The sequence below is a fragment of the Equus caballus genome, chromosome 22, assembly GCF_041296265.1.
Source record: "Equus caballus isolate H_3958 breed thoroughbred chromosome 22, TB-T2T, whole genome shotgun sequence".
Taxonomy (NCBI): domain Eukaryota; kingdom Metazoa; phylum Chordata; class Mammalia; order Perissodactyla; family Equidae; genus Equus; species Equus caballus.
In genome coordinates this window covers 32,623,481-32,644,266 of record NC_091705.1, presented here as the reverse complement: position 1 = coordinate 32,644,266, position 20,786 = coordinate 32,623,481, and the positions used below count along the sequence as shown (strand labels likewise).

The following is a 20,786-nucleotide window of genomic DNA, read 5'->3' as shown; positions in this document are numbered from 1 at the left end:
ATAGGACACGTGTCACATTATAGCATTACAAGGGTTGGATGGATATTGGGGGAGGAAAAGGAAGGAAGGGGAGGGGAGGGGAGGGGAGGTCCAGGCTGACAAAGCCTGCTCCCAACGAGCTCACAGCCAATGGGGCAGATGAGCACATAAACATGTGATGCCAGTTCAGCGCACAATTTAGAAAAGATCTAACCAAAATGGGTGGCAGCCCAGAGCCAGCAACAACGTCTGCAGAAAAGACTATTGATCTGAGTCTTGAAAGGTGAATATGAGTTTTCCAGGTGGAGAAGACAGAAAAGGGCATTGCAGGCAGAGGACAGAGTGATGCAAAAGCAAGACACATAACAGAGCCCATCGTACGCAGGGAGATCAGCCCGGGATGCCCATCGAGGCAGTAGATGTCACCATGAATTATTCTTCCTCCAAAGTTGAAACCTTAGAGCAACTGATGATGCCCCACACCCATCTGCTCCCCTCAGCCAGACACCAGGCCCAGTCATTTCTGCCTTATATCATTTTTTAGTTTTGTGGCTGACTCTGGTCCCCACTGCCACCACTGCCATTGAGCGTCATCCATCCACGGCCTCTCTGCCAAGCCTTTCTTATTACAACAGCCTGGTCTCCATCTCTCCTGATTTTCCTCACCCCAACCTGTCCAATCTCAAAGACGCCCTGATTCTGAGCCAGTGTTGGAGAGTCTACCTAGATAATGGTGAGCCAAGGAGGATAACACTTGCTTCAACTAGAACCCAGAGAGCCCACAAAATATAAGTTAGAAAGAAGGTTGACCTGAAAAGACTGGAGAACCGAGGAGCAGGCCATATCTAGGCTAATGATAGAGGCAGGGTTCATTCATTCAACAATACTGTGGACCACTGACTCTGAGCCAGCCTCCACTCTGGGCGCAGGGCATAAGATGGCGTACAAAAAAGACCAGTGCCTGCCATCCCTTACGGAGCTTGGAAGAGACAGCTATTAATCAAATCACTTCACAAATAAATGTGAAATTACTAATCATGAAAAGCACTATGAAGAAAACTTAAAAAGAGCTCTGTGTGCTCACAGCGGTGGTAAAGTCAGTCAAGGAAGACTTCCAAGGTCGGAACCTTTAAGCTGAGATATGAAGGGTGGGTTAACTAGGTAAGGAATGGGGAGAAGGAGCAATTCCATTTATCAGCTAAGAAAGTTAGCCTAGAAGTGATATTACCTGGATTTGAATCACGTGCCTACCAATGGTTAATTTGGGGCAAATTATTTCACTCTTGCATGTCTTGGCTGCCTTGTCTGTAAAATGAAGCTAATAATTGTAGTGACATTAGAGATTTGTTATAAAGATTTAATAAGACAAAGCATTTAACAGCAGCTAGTATAGTACAGAGTAAGGGCTCCATAAATGGTGGGAGTGTTGGTAATAGTTCCTGTGGTGGAGATGATGACAATTACAATAATGCTGCTGAGGAGCTGATAATGGTAGTGGTGGTGGTGATGATGGTGATGATTATGATATTGATGACGGTCATTATGAGAATGATGACGGTGATGATGATGGTAATGACACTGATGATGATTGTGTTGACGATGATGATGATGACTTCTGCACTCACAGCAATAGGAGCAGCGTATGCAAATGCCCTCAGGTTGAAGGAAGCATGGCAGCAACGTAGGATGGGAGGTACTCAGGAGAAGAGTCAGTTATGTCTCTTAAGGCAGATAGAATCAGGCTCTGAAAATGTCAATTTATAGACTGTGGACCCCAAGTTTCCTCAAAACATAATCAAAGAGCTCCAAAAAAGATCTAAGAGTGTGCTATTACAGTGATGACTCAGATTCAGTTAAAATTTATTGAGTTCCCTGCCTTAAAAGGTCCTGCCTTTATGCCAACAGTACCACTAGGGGAGCCAGTGTTAACTGAGTGCCTCCTATGAGCTGGACAATTATGCACGTGTTACTCTGTTCAATCCTCATGACACTCACTAGGTGGCAGGCACCATGCTGAATGCTGATAACATGTTGGTAAGCAGGATACACATATTATGCCCATTTTACAGAAAGGAAAATAAACAAGGCATAGAAAGGTTAAGTAATCACCCAGGTCAAAGCTAACAAATAATAAAGACAGGGTTTCAACCAGACCCAAATGTCTCCTGGTTTAAGCCCCTTTCTCTAGGAACGCCTTTTGGTGCTTAGTTAGAGGACTGTATACGTACAGATGTGGAGATGCAGGACTCCGGTCCCATTCGACAGGGGCTCCCGCCTCCATCATCCCTGGAGCACAGGCAGCTCCCCAGATGCCAGCAGGATTCATGGGAAGTCCTCAAGTTGGGCAATCTGTAATTTGTAGTCACTGTTTATAAAAGATGACGAGGGAGAAAAGGATGCAAATGTTCACTGAGCCCCAACAAGATGGTAGGTGCCTTATATACATTGCTTCAGGGAGGCCAACCCCGTTCCTTATTCAAGTATTGCTGCCTCCTATTTATAAGATGAACGAACTAAGACTCAGAGTGGTTGCAAAACTTGTCCAAGGTCACACAATGGGAGGTCATATTTAAATCAAAGACTGTCTGACTCCAAAGCCCAGCCTCTTTAGCCACATTATCCCCCAAATATGTTCTTTTGTGGTGCAACACTCACACATATGCACACACACAGCCAGACACAGCTATAGACACTTGAATAGATTTTACGCGGACTCTGAATGCATAAAAATGTGTACCGATTCAGAATGCTTTTAACGACGCTCCACCTCTGAGACCAGAGGAGGAAGAATGAAGTGGAGTGCTACCTGCTTTCCTTATGTATTTAGGCTTCAGCATAGCTTTTTTAGCTTTTATATATTTCCACGCACCTGGCCGCCTCTTCTGTGCTCTGGGAAGAATAATAGATGATCCAGCTGCGGTTTCAAGGTTGAGGCTTTAGGCACTGGGAAACAGGCTCTCATTGGCTATTTATCTCATATACAGTGTCCTCAGCTCCTCCAGGAATTGAAGTTGCTATAGATGTCCAGGCCAGGGGCTGAGCAGGCATGCTGGAAACACATTTGGGCCCATGAGCAAACTATTAATGCATATGCCTTTCCGGAGACAATGGTTAAATGAGTTCCAAAGTTGACTCTCTAGCTATGACGTGAGCAATTCATTTAACCTTTCTGCTTCAGTCTTACCATCTGGGAAACAGGAATAATAGCATTACCCACCTATCCCATCTTAGTCAGCTATTGCTGTGATGTGATGATACAGAGTAACAGACAACCCCAAAATCTCAGTGGTTTATCACAAGAAGCATTTATTTCTCACTGCCAGGCCTGTAGGTCAGCTGGGGCAGCTCTGCTTCAGGCTGTAGGTAGAATTCAGGTCTTTTTCATTTTAGGATGAAAGGAAACAAGTATCTGGAGCACAATCTTCCCATGGCCTGTTACAGAATGTGAGAGAGCTGGCCAAATCACCTGGACACGTTTAAAGCTTTTGGTTGGACATGGGGTGCATCGCATCCACTCACATCCCAACAGCCAAAATCATTCACACGGCCAGGTCTAAAGTCTGTCTGGAGAAATAGGTTCCACCCACAGGATGGCAAGAGTGGGGAGATGTCCCAGTTACCACTGGTGTAGAAAAATTTACTCCAAAACTTAGCAGCCCAAACCAGCCACTTTATTTCACTCGTCACTTTATGGGTCAGGAATCCGGGGAGGGTTCAGCTGGGCTGGACATCGAGGATGGCTCTGTCACATGGCTGGCACTTAATGCTGGTCACCAGCTGGGCTGTGAACCAAAGTGTCCACATGTGGTCTCCCCAGCATGGCTGTCTCAGAGTAGTCGGGACTCCTTCTGTGGTGCCTGGCTTCCTCCAGGGTGCATGTCCCAAGACACCAGGCAGTGGCTTCATGACCTTTTCTGAACTAACCTCCAAAATTATACAGCTTCAATTCCACTGCATTCCACTGGTTACAAGTAAGTCACTCAGAACAGCCCAGATTCAAAGGCAGGGGACATAGACCTCACCTCTTAACAGGAAAAGTGTTAAAGAATTTGCAAGAATGGTTTAAAACCATCACAAGAGGCACACGAGGAAGAAAAATAATATTATCTACCTACCCCCTCCATAAAAGTTGTAGGGATAACATGTGTAAAAAGTTCAGCACTGTGTGTGGGACAGAGCAAGCACATAATAAATGGTAGCCATATAAATCACAGAGTCACCGGGTGGGGATTCCAGGTGCTCCTCCTGTCTTGCTTATTAACTCAGTCGAGTTAGCTAGACTACTTTGATGAGGCCAGAAGACCAAAAGACAGCCACGGGGCTGCTGTTGACTGCTCGCCTGCAAAGTGCCGAGTGCTGTGCTAGGAAGTTTCCATCCAGGATCTCATTCAGTCTCCACAATAAGCTTGTGAGGGAGTGCTGTTGCTGTTATCCACATAGTACGAAAACTCTCACATCCAACCATCACCTTTAAAAATGTGGTAACTATGCCGCTGCGGCTGCACTTGGGAGAGCAGCCAGGCATCCGTCTCTCTACCCCTCACTTCCCCTGTTTAATGGTCTGTTCAACCAGAAAGCCCATGCAATTTGTTTATCCCTCTATCATAGCACTAATCTTACTGTATGTCACTCTGGCCCCACTCTCGTGTCACTGAAAGCTCCCTGAAGACAGGGACTGTGTCTGATCTGGTTCTGGATCCTGCGCCCAGGGCAGGTCCCGGCCCAGAGGAACAAGAACATCTTCCATTCGTTCTTCTAGGTCTACTCTCCACGCTTCTCTAGCCATACGGGCATCATCAACAGGCTCCGTTGACCCTTGCTTCTGGTTGGGCTTGACCACTGGGGAGTCCTGGCAGGGGATCAGAGGAAGGGAGGAAGGTGCAGTCAGGGTATTTATTCTTCCAGCTCCCTCTCTGCAAGGTTGCCTGGGTCTGGCTGTGTCTGTCAGCTGAGGGACACAGCTCCTGTCCCCCAGCTTTCTCTCCATGACTCCCTCCGTCCGGGCTCCAATATCTGGTACTTCCTCCAACTTCCTCCCTTTGGACCTAGAAAGAAGAGCACTCTTACCGGCCCCAAGTATGGCGCTAGCACTTATGATTTCCCTACACCTTGCCCACACCTTTGTAAATAGCCCTTTTATTAATTCCTCCTTGAATTAACCTAATTGGAGTGTTCTCTCTGCTTCCTGCTGACTCTGCCTGATACAGAGGTGCTTGGAGGAGAATTACCAGACACTTGTGTTCCTGGCTGTAAGGCCTATGACCACAGACTCTCCTGGATGCAAAGGACCAGCCAGAAGACCCAGGATGCCATGGAGGGTGTGGCCAGATCTGTCCCTGAGTGATGAAACTGCAGGAATGCCTCCCACCTGGAGCTGTCAAGCTTCCACCCAGAGCTTCATTTAGAGACAGAGCCATGTCTCACCTGACGTCTCAGTGACAGAGAGAATTTCAATTAGAGCCATGAGGGCCCTCGAGTGCCTGACACATGTCAGGAATGATGGTGAAGTAAGTGGGTCCCGCAGTGCCCCGAGGCTCACCAGCCTGCCTCCTACCCTCTCCTCCTCCCACGAGGCTGGACAATCACAGCGAGCCCTCTCCAGACTCACAGCCAGCTGAATGCTTCTGGTTTCCCACTTGAGGAAAACTCCCAAAGCATCCCCTAGCAGAGGGTGTGACCAGCATTGGATCTATTTACCCACCAAACTCTTCATGCCCCTGCTCAAATTCCCACAATGGCTCTCAATCGCCCTGAGGCCCAAATGCTACCTGAGGCCTACCTGAGCTCCCCACCCCCAGACCAAGTCAGGGTCTCCTGTTTTACTTTCCCAAAGCACCCTGGACCCGCCTTCCTAGCTCTTATCACACTTGTAATTAATCAGTCACTTGCATAACCATCTACATTCAATTCTCCATCACAGCTGTCCTGTTAAAACCTAAGTAAGATCGTGAAGTCAAATCAAGCCACTCTTCAGCTCAAACTCTTAGCTGGCTTCCCTTTTCACTAAGGAAACGCTCATCTTCACAGTAGTCCCTGAGGTCCTACTCGATCAGGCCACCGTGACCTCCTGCTCCCTCCCTCTCTTTCACTCTGCTCCAGCCACCTGGTCTCCCTTCAGAACACACCAGATATGTTCCTGCCTAAGGAACATATGCTCATTCCTTAGCCTAGAATACTGCAGCCCAGATAACCTCGGGTTCCCCCTTCCTCCTTTATGTCACTTTTAAAAGATTCTCCATGCCCAGGGCATAGGCAAAGACACAGGATACATAAGCATTCTTTTTTTTTTTTTTTCAAAAGCAAATGTATGGTAACTTTACAGCAGAAAACAGTAGGCTAAAGTCACGGCTATTGTGGGACCTGGGTTTCCTGGTTCTTTCTTGGGTCACATGACTACTGTTCTGGAAGTGAGGAGCTCAAGGTTAGAATCAGCTCCAGTCTATGAGGTTCCCTTTTATGCCTGGTCACAAATCACACACTGCATTTTTCTGCTTGCTTGGTTTTTAAATAATTTATTGAGGTAAAATTCATATCACATAAAACTAACCATTTTAAAGTGAATAATTCAGTGGCATTTAGAACATTCATAGTGTTGTGCAACTGTCACTTCTATCCAGTTCCAAAACATTTCCATCACTCCAAAGTAAAACTCTTACTTGTTAAACACTTTCTCCCCCATCCTCCCCGCTCCCCAGCCCCTGGCTACCACCAGTCTGTGTTCTGTCTCTACAGATTTATCTGTTCTGGGTGTTTCATGTAAATGGAATCATATAACATGTGACCTTTGTGTCTGGCTTCTTTCACTTAGCATAATGTTTTGGAGGCTCGTCCACGTTGTAGCATGGATCACTACTTCACTCCTTTTTATGGCTGCATAGTATTCCATTGTACATATATACCACGATTTGTTTATCCATTCACTCGTTCACAGACATTTAGGCTGTTTCCACCTTTTAGCTATTATACATAGTGCTGCTATGAACATACACGTACAGGTTTTTGTTTGAACATCTGTTTTCACTTCTTTTGGGTATGTCCTGAGACTGGAATTGCAGGGTCACACAGTAATTCTATGTCTAACTTTTTGAGGAACTGCCAAACTGTCTTCCACAGCAGCCACACCATTATATATGCCCACCAGCAATGCACGAAGGTCCCAATTTGACCACATCCTCACCAACACTTGCTATTTTCTGCTTTTCCTTTTTTTTAATCTATAGCCTGCCTAGTGGGTGTGAAGTGGCATCTCCTTGTAGCTTTGACTTGCATTTCCACAGTGCCTAAAGATGCTGAATATCTTTTCATGTGCTTATTGGCCATTCGTACATCTTTGTTGAAGAAATATCTGTTTAAGTGCTTTGCCCGTTTTTTAATTGGGTTGTTTGATTATTTGTTGTTGAGTTTTAGGGCTTCTTTATATATTCCGGATACCAGACTCTTATCAGATATATGACTTGCAAATATTTTCTGCCATTCTATAGATTATCTTTTCACTTGCTTGATAAAATTCTTTGATGCACAAAACTTTTAATTTTGATGAAGTCTAACATTGATTTTTTTCTTTTGTTGCTTGTGTTTTTGGTGTCATAGTAAAGAATCCAGTCTCAAATCCAAGGTTGTGAAGATTTACCTCTATTTTTTTTCTAAGAGTTGTATGATTTTAATTCTTACATTTAGGTCATTGACCCATTTTGAGTTAATTTTTTTCCATGGTGTGAGTTTGTGGTCCAACTTCATTCTTTCACATGTGCATATCAGTCACTCCTGAACTATTTGTCAAAGAGGAAGATTTCCTTCCCATTGAATGGACTTGGCACCCTTGTCAAAATCAACTGGCCATAGATATATGGGATTATTTCTGAACTCTTGATTCTATTCCTTTGATCTATATGTCTATCTTTATGCCAGTGCCACACTGTTTTAATTACTTTATCTTTGTAGTAAGTTGAAGTGAGAAAGTCTGAGTCCTACAACTTTGTTCTTTTTCAAAATTCTATTGGTTTGTTGGGGCCCCTTGCAATTTCCTATGAATATGAGGATCAGCTTTTCCATTCCTGACAAGAAAGCCACTGGAATTTGGGTAGGGTTTGCATTGAGTGTGTAGATCATGTTAAGTCTTCCAATCCATGAACATAGAATGTCTTTCCGTTTATTTAGGTCTCCTTTTATTTCTTTCAACAATATTTTGTATTTTTCAGTGTACGAGTATTTGACCTCCTCAGTTAAATTTATTGCTAGGTATTTTATTCTTTTGGCTGCTATTATAAATGGAAATGTTTTTCTAATTTCTTTTTTGGATTTACATGAGCATTCTCAAATGCTGCGGGTGGAAGACAATTATATACAAGCTTTCTGAAGCCTAGTTTGGTAATATAACTAAAAATGTATGTACCTTATGACCCAAACTTTCCAAATTTAGGAATTTATTCTAAAAAGATAACAAGACATGAATATATTTATACAAAAATGTTCATTCTTCATTGTTTTGATTTTTAAAATTTGGAAACAACCTGAATGTCTATCAACAGGAACTAGTTAAATAATGATACATCCACCCAATGGAAGACTGTTATGGCCGTTTATAAAATGATGATGTAGAATTGTTTTATTAAAATGCAAAGATGTTCACAATATGTTATTGAGTTATTTTTAGTTAATGAAACAGCACGCACATCTCATTGAGGTAAAATTATCTATTTATAAACATACATACGCCTCCAAAGATCTAGTAAGATATTTGGCCAAATGTTAATAGTGTTTATCTTTGGGTGGTCATATTTGAAAGGGTTTTTTTAAGAGACATTTTTAAAACTTGAGATTTTGAAAACTGCTGTGATTTTGAGGGAGAGGACTCAATATGACAAAGATTGATTTCTTCTCAAATCTATAAATTTCATGCACTCCAATTCAAAATAACTGCGGGTTTTTTTTAAGTTCCTTGAAAAAAACAACTCTGTTTATCTAGAATAATCAGTGTACAATAGTAACAACAAAGACGTTTTAAAGGAAAAAAAGCGAGAGGAGGTTTTCCCTACCATATTCTAAATGTATTCTTGAGCTACAATGTGATATTGACCTTAGAACATGTTCATTTTGCTATAACATAGAGTTGGCTCTCAATAAGTGCCTATAGAATGAAAAAAGTGAATGAATAAATATCCCTAGTTATCAGAGACAGGCAACTTTGAACTATGACTATCAGTGACAAAAGAATTTAATAATAATATTCAGCATTGAGGCAGAAATGTAAAAAAGACACCAAGCAATGCTGATGGAGTATAAATTGGTACAACTTTTTTGGTCAGGCAAATTAGGTACATGTTTGCACAGAAATGTCAATTACAACACTTTATAACACATTTGGAAGCATCATTTTGTCCAGCTATAGAAAATCAACTAAATCAGTTATGGTACATCCATACAATGGAACACTATAATCCCATTAAAAATGATAATGTAGATATTTATTTCTTGATATGGCAAGATACTCATAATATACTATTAAGCGAATTTTTTTAAAAAACCATAAAATTGCAATCTTCTACTTAAGTACTTCTAAAGGGCCCTCTGATGGCCTGACACCGATGGGAGTTGGAGATGCAGGCTAGTCAGGGAGCCTATCCTCATGAGGCTTGCTGTCTAGCACTGAGGAAAGATGCCTGAATATTCTGGCAGGCAAATGCAGGCTACCGAGGAATGCCTGACAGGGGACCTAATTTCACGTGAAGGTTTGCTGAGGAAGGATGAGGAAGAGGTGTCCAGGCACAGTCAGAGCAGGGGCTCGGGGGAGGATGAAGATGACTGAAGTTGTTCTCAGAGGAGGTGGGAGAAGTAAGTCTAGGCAGGTCAGAAAGGCAGACCTTGGCAGAAGGGATTAAAAATTTTGATTTTATCCAAATACAATGGGGGAAGGCGATGAAGAAATTCAGGCAGAGGAGGAACGTGATCAGTCTGGTGTTTTCAAAAGAACGCTCTGGTTGTATTGTAGAGAAGAGAGTGAATGCTCAGAAACCAATATGTTTCCATTTTAAAAAGTATGTTATGTATATTATATATATCTATGCATGTAATAAATATATCTGTGTATTATATAGAGATATACACCAATGTATATTATACAAACATTTGTGTGTATTATATGTATTTATATTTAGATGTATATACATACACCTATGTATGTAATTTGTATGTGTGTATTATATACACCTATATGTTTTACACAAATATATCTATGTATTTAGATTTATATATCTATCTATATTTTATATACCTATGCATATAAATATATATCCATGTATATTATATACATACCTAAGTAATTTGTCAATATAGATATATCTACTTAATATATATTATACTTATATACTCAGGAGTATTATATATACCTATATATTATAGATACTATATATCTAAGTGTATATTTACACACTTACACATATTATACATATAGACCTATATAAATTATATTATTTAAAACTATGTGTATTACATGCCTGTGCATATTACATATAGACTATTTATATTATGCATATACCAATGTTATTATTTATAATCTATGTGTTTTTATTATACACTCATGCACCACATAACAGTGTTTCAGTCAATGATGAACCACATATATAACGGTGGCCCCATTAGATTAGTACCATATAGCCTAGGTGTGTAGGAGGCTATACCATCTAGGTGTGTGTAAGTACACTCTTTCATGTTCGTACAATGTCGAAATCACCTAAGGATGCATTTCTCAGAATATATCCCCAGCATTAAGAAACACATGACTGTATATATACACCAGTGCTATGTATATTATATTTGTATATCTGTGTAATACGTACACATATTACACATATACCAATATATAGTATACATATATACCTATGTATATCATGCATATATACCTATGGGTGTATGTACACACGTATACTATATGTAATATATATGTGTTTGCATATATGTATGTATACATGCATGGATACCTACATCAAAACATCAACAGTGGTTAAATTTTGGGTTGTGAAATTTATAGAAAATTACTTTTCCCACTTTTTGATTCTCTAAATTTTCTACTTTCTCCCACCCCCACCAGTGAACAGACATTGTACATTTATTAAAAAGAAGAAAGGAGAAGTTAAAGACTGTTGGTTGGAGGTGGACTCTGTACAGTTCAGGCTCCCCTTGGCCAGAACGCACCCTCAGCCCTACAACAGGATCCATCTCCTAGAGAGATCCCTCCCTGGGTGGGATCTCCCTTGCAGGGCTGCTGAGAGGGACCCCCAAGTTCCTGGAGGGAAGGTACTCTACCGGCAGCCTGGGTCCCCGGGAGGCAAGGCAGCCCCCAGAGTCACCGGAGTTAACGAAGTCACCCCAGGAGCCCCAGCATGCAGGCACAGCTGCAACTGGGAGCCAGGGGAATGGCTTGCCATGGAGACTGAACCCACGTCCTGAAATGCAGATGGGGAGCTCCTGAACCTCAAGTCCAGAGGAGAGAACAGCACTTCCAACCCCTGCTCTCTCCAGAGAACCAAGTTCTAGCTCTTGGGCTTACATATGGAGACAGAAGGGTCCTGGACAGGTCCAGAGCAAGAATGCAGCCCAGGGACAGCCCTGCCCCTGTGGGCACCTGGCAACTAGAAGCCCTAGAAAAGGAAGAGATTCTGTCCAGGTCTGAGAAAAGCAGAATTCTGTGTGCATATTTATTGCCCTCCTGGCAATTTCCAAATGCACTGTCAGTAGGAAACTGTTTCCCAACACTAAGACTAATCAAAAGCCTGTTCAAAAATGCATTATGCAGGTACCTAACATAACCCGATACATTAGTTTCTTATGGTTTTATATTCAATTCAACAAAAATTTGTCAAGCACCGGCTCCGCACGAGACACCATGCCAGGTGCAGCGGGAGCACAGGGCAGGTAGTACACAATCCCCGCTTGTTCCCAGCCCTCAGCTGCTCACATTCTGGGTGGGGCGGGGAGCTACTAACACAGACTGCATGACTCTAATAGAAGGACCACTGTGCTGAGGGCTCTTGAGGTACAGACAGCAAGACAGAAACACGGGAGGGAGTGATTACTTGGCTGGGGGATCAAGGATGGTTTAGAGTAGATCTAATTTTTCCAAGCACCACCTCTACTATCTTATTTCATCCTCATAGCAACCACGTGGGTTAAATATTATTAATGCCCCCATTTTACAGAGGAGAAATCTGAGGCTCAAAGAAGCTAAGTAGACTGTCCAATGGCACACTATCACTTGGGCTCTATGGATGATACCAGTGGTCTTTCCCCAGGCGTGTGTATATCATCAGAAGGAAGGAGCTTTCTCAAAATATGCATGCCCGTACCCCACAGCAGACCACTGAATGAGAGTCTCTAGCGGTGGGTCCTAGACGTGTGTTTTGAAAAAGCTCTCCGGGTGAATCTGATGTGCATCTTGATTTATACCACACTGTGAGAACTGGGGCAAAATTTCAGCACACGGGGGTGGGTAGGAAAAAAGCATTCCTGGTGAATGGAACTGAGCAAGCAAAAGTGCAGGGCTGTGAAAATGTGGGGCTTCTTCAAGAAATAGTAACTGACCCCAAGCAGAGGATCAAAGGAAAAGGGAGGCAGGGTCTGCCAATGCTCTTGGGGGCCTACCATACCACCAGTGCCCTCCCCGACTGCTCAAAACCCCCGCTCAGGCTCAGCCACGGCCTCAGGGAGGAGGCATGAGGTCTGTTTGCCCCATAACTGAAAGAAACCAGCTCTGTTCAGAGGAAGAGGAAGGCCTGCCGATGTTATTGAATACCTACTAATTGCCAAGCCTTGCACTGAGCCCTTTGTATACATTATCTCATTGATTCCTCCTGACAACTCTGGAAGTTATATATCGTCATTTGCATTGTTTAAAAGATTAATAAGGTTCGGACAGTAATTTGCCCAAGGTAACATGGTCAGTCAGTGACCTCAGCAGGATTCAACCTCATGTCTGTCTGACTTCAATGCTTGTGCTCTTACCACCTCTGGGACTGAGTGCTTCTGGAAGGTTGCCGAAAGGGGCTCAGAGAAGAGGAAGGTGAGGCTATGTGAGGAACAAGGGATCAATGGAGACTGTTCTTGAGGAAAGATTGAAGGCTGGGTTCCCTTAAAAGCAGAGCCTGAGGCAAGGATTTAGATGCAAGTAGTTTATTTGGGAGGCGATCACAGGAAGCACCAGGAGGGAGTAGGGAAGTGAGACAGGGAAGAGAAGGAAGCCAATAAAGGGTGCAGGTCACCTCTGTGTGCTCAGTTAGCAGAGCTCAGTCCCACAGGGGACCCTCTGGGCAACTCTGTGCAGCAGATATCAGAGCTGTCCCACTGAGGAGCAAGGAAGCTGGCATCTTTATGCTCTCATTGTTGAGGGCTGTTCCTGGAGCACTAACTTCTGCACTGCCATCCTACCCTTTTGAGGGCCAAACATATCCCATTGGCCAGAGAGCATCTTCAGGCAGAGAAACTACTGGAAGCATTTGGTACTGTCTGCAGGTGACCTCCAGGGCTGGCTGATGGGAAGTGTGTGGGACATCAATGGCATCTCCTGCAACGACTGTGTTTGATACTTAGGGACTGGAACAAAGCATCCTTTGAGAATTTAGAAAATAGGAAAATAAGATCTCTTTGAGTGAATCAAATTTAGAAAATTAACAGGAACTGCATCAAAAGAAGTGAGCAAGCAGATGGCCCCCAGACCTGAGGGTCGGGTCTATAATCTGATCAGATGTTACGGTCTCTAAGGAAGCGGCTATGGAGTGGAAGGGAGGCTGTCAACTGCAGGAGCACAGACCAAGTTGTCCCAGAAGCAGGGGTGACAGGGCCCACCCTATCCAGGGAATGGAACCCGTGGTCAGTGGATTGCAAGGACTTCCAGTCCTACTGGCCAGACCAGCCCTGTGAAAAGATGGACATATCTCAACCTGGTGTCCTTGAGTATCAAAGACTGTCTTCCCTGGTCTGAGAGCAGCCTCTCCCAGTACATTCCCATGTGAGTCTGGCCCCAGAGAGAAAACTCTCCTAATGGTGGTTTTTGACACCGGGGTCATAGCTCAGTATCCTGACCTTGGTTAATGTCAGTCTGTCCAACGGATGGCCCTGCTCCTCACACTGAAGTAAACAGGTGTCAACTCTGCATGGTCCAAGTCCAGACCCCAAGCTAACACTCGTTCTGAGTGGCCTCACAGGACACTGTCCTCCAGCCTTCTCCAGGCAACACCCCAGATTCAAACTATCCTAGCAATGTCTTTTGTTTTCTACTTTAGTTTCTGCAGTAAGCAATGTGAGGAGGCTTCAAGGAAAAGGTGTCTAGGAATCCAAGCTTTTGATCTTTGACAATCTTATGATGTCTCAGTCACTCACTCTTTGCTGAACATTCTCTCTGATTTGTGTGTATTTGTGTCTGTGTTTATCTGAACATTTCCACATGTGCATATCTGTATGCATTTGTATTTATGTAAAAGGATGTTTGTGTAAATATGTGCACGAGCAAACATGAGCTCTGTGGTCACTTACCAGGCACTGTCACTTACTAGTTCTGTGGTCTTGGGTGAGTCCTTAATAACCCCTTCCGAGCCTCAGTTTCCTCATTTGTAAAACGGGTATAATGTAGTGCCGACCTCACAGAATGGTTTGGGGGACAAAATGAGGTCATACTTGGAAAGCAGTTTGGTGTAAGCCTGAGGGAGTATTCAGTCAATGCTAGCACTTGACATTTCGGGTTATCACTTAAGGTGATTCTGTGCGTATATGTGTACACTGTGGCCCCTTAGGATTCCACTGATATTGATATTGATCTGTTTGTGACTTTTGCTCTATGAGTCCCATGTCATGTTGTGGTCACTAATGGAGTCAGTCACAAGGTCAAGGAAAGTCTAGTGAATGACCACAAAACCAGAATGATGTAATCTGAGGGACTGTTTGCCAGACACCAGGAGAAGGACAATCCAAGAGCCGGGATGGTGGACAGGGGGATGACCAAGTTGGGGAGAAGGGGGTCCCTGGATTCAATGCATAGGACAACATGAATCGGAATGTGATGCCAAATCCTCTTTCACAGAATGTTGCCAGGTAGACCAGAAGCCTCAGGCCAGCAGCATTTATGGGCACAAAACCTCAGCCTGTGTCCTGGGCAAACACAGATCGATGCTTTTCCCATTGGATTGCAGTTAGAAGGGAACAAAGCCCCACCCACCCCTGTCCAAACATGTGTAAGAGAAGAGATTTCAGAAAGACATCTCTCCTTTCTACCACACAGTGGGTCTCTGGATTTGACTGTTTATCTCCAGTCTCAGGGCCTAAGAAGATTATTCTGATAAAGTGGAATGAATCTTGCAGCAGAAGGGGAGCTAGCAATAGCCCTGCTGATTTATCACCCTTTTCAACCCAGTTGGGTTCCAAGAGAATAAATCTTGCTTGCCTCTGGCTAGGTACCCGCAATCATGCCACGGACCGTGACTTTCATATCCCATTAACTCTGAATTACTCAGTCTGGGGCTGAGCTGAGAGGTAATTTAAAATGGCAAAAGGGGAAAAATGTTCTGATTTAGATCCGATAGAGACTGGATTAAGTCCTCCCATTTTTCGGGGCTTAAATGTGAGCTTTATGGAGGGGAGCACCTGCGGGTTGGATTGGATTCCCGTGAAGGACCTGAGCCAGCCACAGATTAAATGAAAGGACCTGGGCCAAACACATGTTCCAAAGGTCTGGAAGCTCCACCCTGTTCTCAACCACAAGGCAAGAGCTGAGTTTCTCAGGGGATTCAGTCCATTAAAAATCACCATTCTCTAGAGCATAAATTATGACAAACTTTTAGGGCAGCAATTGGGCAGTACTCATCAAAACGAAAAAAGCTCATACCCTCTGACCAGACATTTCACTACAGAAACACTTGGCCTTGTTCAAGGGGATGTTCATTGCAGCCTTATTTGTAATGCTGAAAAATCAGAGACAAACAAAATGGTCCATCAACAGGGCAATGCCTTAAGAAAGGATGGTGCACCCTTTCTATAAGAAAATAAGCACCCAGATAAAAGCACAATTTAAAAGTGTCATGTATAATATGACAGCACTGTATCTTTTATGTTTGAAGCATGCTTTAACTAATGCAAATGTTTTAGGACATATTTCTCACTTGGGCTACATTTAGGGGTAATCCTAAGAGTTAGCATAGAGATTATAAATGTAATTGACTTTATAGGGTCTATTTCTTGTTTATTTTTGTTACAAATTCTTGACAAATTAATGTGTAATGCAGGATGAATGAATGATTAAAAGAACTTTTATTATTAGAAAAAAAAAAAGAAAAGCAGCACCCATTAAAGAGAATGATGTAGAAGGATGTCCATGATATTATAGAGTAAAAATAAATAAATTAATAAGCAAAGTACAGAATAGTTTCATGTAAAATGTGCTCCTGTTTAAAAAGAAAAAAAAACACTATTTGGACATTAAATTGAAACCACTGGGGTTTTTTTCCTCCATCCTCACTGTCTTAATATGAAAAGTCTGCTTCTTTATCAGAAATCATGCAGGTTCTGCAGTTTGAGCCACTTTCAACATCCCGAAATAAATTCACACCTGACTCGACCTGATATTTCAGTCTCTCTGTTCAGGCCTTATTGCCAGGACCACTTCTGGTGCCCCGCTAACATGCTCGGACTGCCACACAGACCACTGGGCCGGAGGAAAGAAGAGAAGGCTTTTCTCAGAAGGAATCTGCCTGGTTCTCATCTTTTGAGCGGACACAGAGAGCCGTGCTCTCTTGGCATTGAATCACCTGCCACAGTTGCAGAGGTAAGCTCTCAGGCTTCCCCACACCCATGGGCCTATGCTAGATGAGCGTGTGGCAGGCCTGCTGAGAGTGTGGGAGGGAACAGGCATGGCATTTGTTGCTTTTTAAGAGTAAAAAGCCCTTAGCCTAACATTCAAGGCCGCTGGCAGTCTGGTCCTGCATTAGTCAGGACAAAATAAGATATGCTATAGTAACATATAACCCAAAAATCTCAGTGGCTTAATCTGACAAAGATCATTTTGCTCATAAAAAGTCTAGTGCTGGTTAGGTGGCCCTCTTCCATGCAGTGACTCAGAGATCCAGGCTGTTACATTCTGTCTCTGCTATCTTGACACGTGGCCTCCAGTGTCACTGCAACAGGAAAAGCAAGAAGTGGGGGAGGCATATGTGTTCTTAACTGCCTCAGCCCAGAAGTCACTCCCACTAGTCCATTGGTCAGAATTGTCACATGGCTCCAAGAGCCTGGAAAATAGAGACTTCTTATGTCCCAGGAAAAAGAAAGTGTGTACTCATCACCTTGTCTCCACTCCAGTCCTCACATACCTTTCCAACTTTATCTCACACACACATCCTCGCTCATCTATGATGCTCAGCCTCCTCCACTCTGATATCCCCTCCAAGGAAGGAAGACCAGATTCCAGCCTCCAGACAGATGGGATGCTACACATGCCTAGTTTCCTGCCTCTATGCTTTTGCTAGTGCTATTCATTCACTCATCCATTCATTGAGCAAACATTTATTGGGCATCCAAGCACTGGGCTAAGTCTTGAGGAAAGAGTACTGAGCAAGACAAATACAGTCTCTATCCTCACGAGGCTTACAGTCCAAGACCCATTTCTACCATGTCCGCCACCTAAACTCTACTGGGCTCTGCTCAGCTACTGTCCCTCCTCTCCTCACCTCTAAGACGTTCGGAGGATTCGCTGAGCTAATGCATGGAAAGGTCATAACCCAGTGCCTGGCACAAGGCAAATACTCAACAAACATGAGTTGCTAGTAACAGCAGGCACCTCATTTCAATTGGAACCCCGAGACATTGCTCTGTACATTCCCGCGTCTATTCTTACCATTCCACCACACCCAACCCCTCTTCCTCACTTTCTCACAGAAGAGGACGCTGTCTGTAAATGAAGCATAAGGCAACCAACAGATTGAACAGGGGCTGAAGCTGCTCACGCCATTCTTGCAAGTTTTTCCTTTGGGCGTTGAGAGAAAACTGGTCTCTATTAGTATGGGGAGATCTGAGGCTCCTTGAGGATTTCGGGGACCCTATGCCAAACGCATGGACACAACTAGTCAAGAATGAAGAATGAGAAGTACCGTTAGCCCTTATGGACTCACTTCCTGCAGATCTCTGCTCAGATGTCACCCCCCAGAGAGGCCTTCCCAGACCACCGCGTATAAAAACAGCATCTCCATCATTCTCTATTCCTGTGCCCCGCTTCCTTTTCCCTCAAGCCATTTATCACAACAATAAACAATAGGTCTGTTCAAGATTTCAGAGCCCCTCAGCCTGGCGAGTGTGCCGTTGCCGTATCACCAAGGGCACGGAGTCTGAATCTGTGTCTGGGGTTCCTGGAGGACAGAGAATGGGTGGGGTTATCCTTTGCACCCTGCCTGGTACCTAGCTCAGAGTCTGGAAACATTCATGCTTCCTAAATATGCTTCTTGATGGAATGAATTTTACCAAACAGGATGGCAGGGAGATCATTAAGAAGTATGTTTCTGCACCTTAAGTTTTTTAATCATGTTAAACTTCAGGATTTCTCTAGGGGCTTGTTTATAAACAAAATTAGAGTCACCCAAGATTGAGCTATTCTTCATGGTCGGTTGGTTATTACTGGGAATTTAAAAACACTTATTTGGATTATTTGGATAATATCCAGGTCATTTGGAGTCGGCATCTTCTAAAAGTTGGACCCATTACAGATTTAACACCCACGCTGGGCTCCAGGCACAAAAGTCGCAATACGGTTCATTTCCTAGAACATCCGATGAAAGGACAATTCCTTCCCCATCCCCTAAATATAGCCTTTCTCTAAACAAAATATTCAATACATAGCATGAGATTGTATTTGTGTCCCAACATGGGTTTCTGTTCACACACCTCATGCTGCTTTTTAAAAATCAGATAGATTGGTTAAATCCTTTTAAGAAAATTAGACAAGCAAAGATGGCATTAGTTCTGGAAACCCGTCACATACATAATAGAAGCATAGTAATTATTTTTAAACCCATTCTTTTTTATAATGCTTGTCAGTTCTGGGTGTTAGCTCAAACAGCCAGAACTACGAACTTCTTTAGGAGATGCCCTTAGTCTCAAAGATAATATAACTCATCACAAAATTTGCTGGTGGTTTTTCATCTTCCATTCAATTCACTTGTCAGTTATATATAGGATGCCCATATAATTTACTGCCTAAAGAAGACTCTTAGGAGAATGAAAAGGGCTCTATTAATATGAATAATGATGCAGCACAACAAACTGGACACACAGTCACCCTAGCTTTATATTTGATGAGCTCCTTTTATGAGTAAGGTACTGAGCCAGACTCGGTAGGGTAAGTGTGCTCAAGTCTTGGGAGTTAAGCATGGAATGAAAAGTTGGAGTTAGATCAGGGATCAGTAAACTATTTCTTAAAGGGCTCCAGATAGTAAGTATTTAAGCTTTGCAGACCAAGAGGCCAAACTGAGGATATTATATAGGCACTATTTGACCATTTAAAAATGCAAAAACTATTCTTAGCAGTTGACTGGATTTGGCCCGTGGACTGAAGTTTCCCGACCTCTGAGCTGGGGCATTATGGATATTGAATACTGAGCTAAGAAGTTTGGACATAATTTTGTGGCCAGTAGTTTCCAGGAGTATTTTCATTTTAGGAGTAGAAATATGTCCTCAAATGAAAGCATATATGGAAGCCCAATATGCAGGCAAAACAGATAAAAATGGGTCTGCTCTGTTTGAAATGAGAATGAGATGCAGCGAGCACAGCCTCCCTCACCCCCAGTGGTACACCCAGAGCCCCCGAGGGGTCCTGCTGATCACAATTTAGAAACCACAGGGGCCAGCCCTGAGGCGTAGTGGTTAAGGTCGCGTGCTCTGCTTCAGCAGCCGGAGGCTCGCTGGTTCAGATCCCAGGTGCAGACCTACACACAGCTTGTCAGGCCATGCTGTGGCAGGCATCCCACATAAAATAGAAGAAGATGGGCATGGATACTAGCTCCAGGGCCAATCTTCTTCAGCAAAAAGAGGAGGATGTGAGCTCAGGGCTAATCTTCCTCGGGAAAAAAAAAAAAAAAACAGCCACAGTCAGTGGGTTGCTCTGAAAGACTTCTGAGGAGAGGGGAGAAGTGGTCTCCACTGTGTTTTGCAGCAGTTATTCTGGGCACAGAATGCTTGGAAGGCATAGGGCAGAGGAGGGTCTGGCCTGGGAAAGCACGGATTAAGTGATGTTTCTGAAGCAGACATCAGGGACACAGATGTGAGTCTTGAGGGGGACTCAAGATGTGGGTCTTGAGAGATCCAGGCAGGTCCAGGCACAGAGCATGGGTGACCTGTGCAGCCTGATAGGGCCCTGTGCACAGAAGCTCCCACACTCGGTTTAATGGTCTGCTGCCACCATCTTGAAATTCTTAATAATTTTTTAACCAAGACCCTACATTTTCGTTTGCACTGGGCCCCACAAATTATGCAGCAGGTCCTGCCTCCGGGGATGACTCGTAAGAACCCGAGCACGTGTGTCTGCACCTTCTGCCCACTGTCCTGGCCAGGGACACTCTACATAATCCTTGCTGGCAAACACTCTTTATAAAAAGCCTAGCATTTCACAGCTCTTTCTCCAAGTCTCAGATCATCCCTCCCACAGGATGCTTCGGCCCCCTCGCAAGCCCTCAGGAATGCCCGCCGATCCTCCCTCTGGCTTCTGCATCCTGGAAACGCCTGGCATAGCTGATCAGCCCCAATTCCAAATCACTGCGGTACCGACTCAAGTCAAATCCTTACTT

General features: G+C 43.7%; 1 long non-coding RNA gene across 1 annotated transcript in view; it reads right to left on the bottom strand.

Annotated features, from left to right (window-relative positions):
- Window positions 1-2,207: 2,207 nt before the first annotated feature.
- Window positions 2,208-20,786, bottom strand: part of LOC138920066 (uncharacterized) — a 77,840-nt gene continuing 59,261 nt past the window's right edge. The window contains exons 2-3 of the long non-coding RNA XR_011430709.1: window positions 2,849-3,028; window positions 2,208-2,344 (exon numbers count right to left, since the gene is read on the bottom strand). This is a non-coding gene — a long non-coding RNA (uncharacterized lncRNA). The remainder of the gene's footprint in view (window positions 2,345-2,848; window positions 3,029-20,786) is intronic.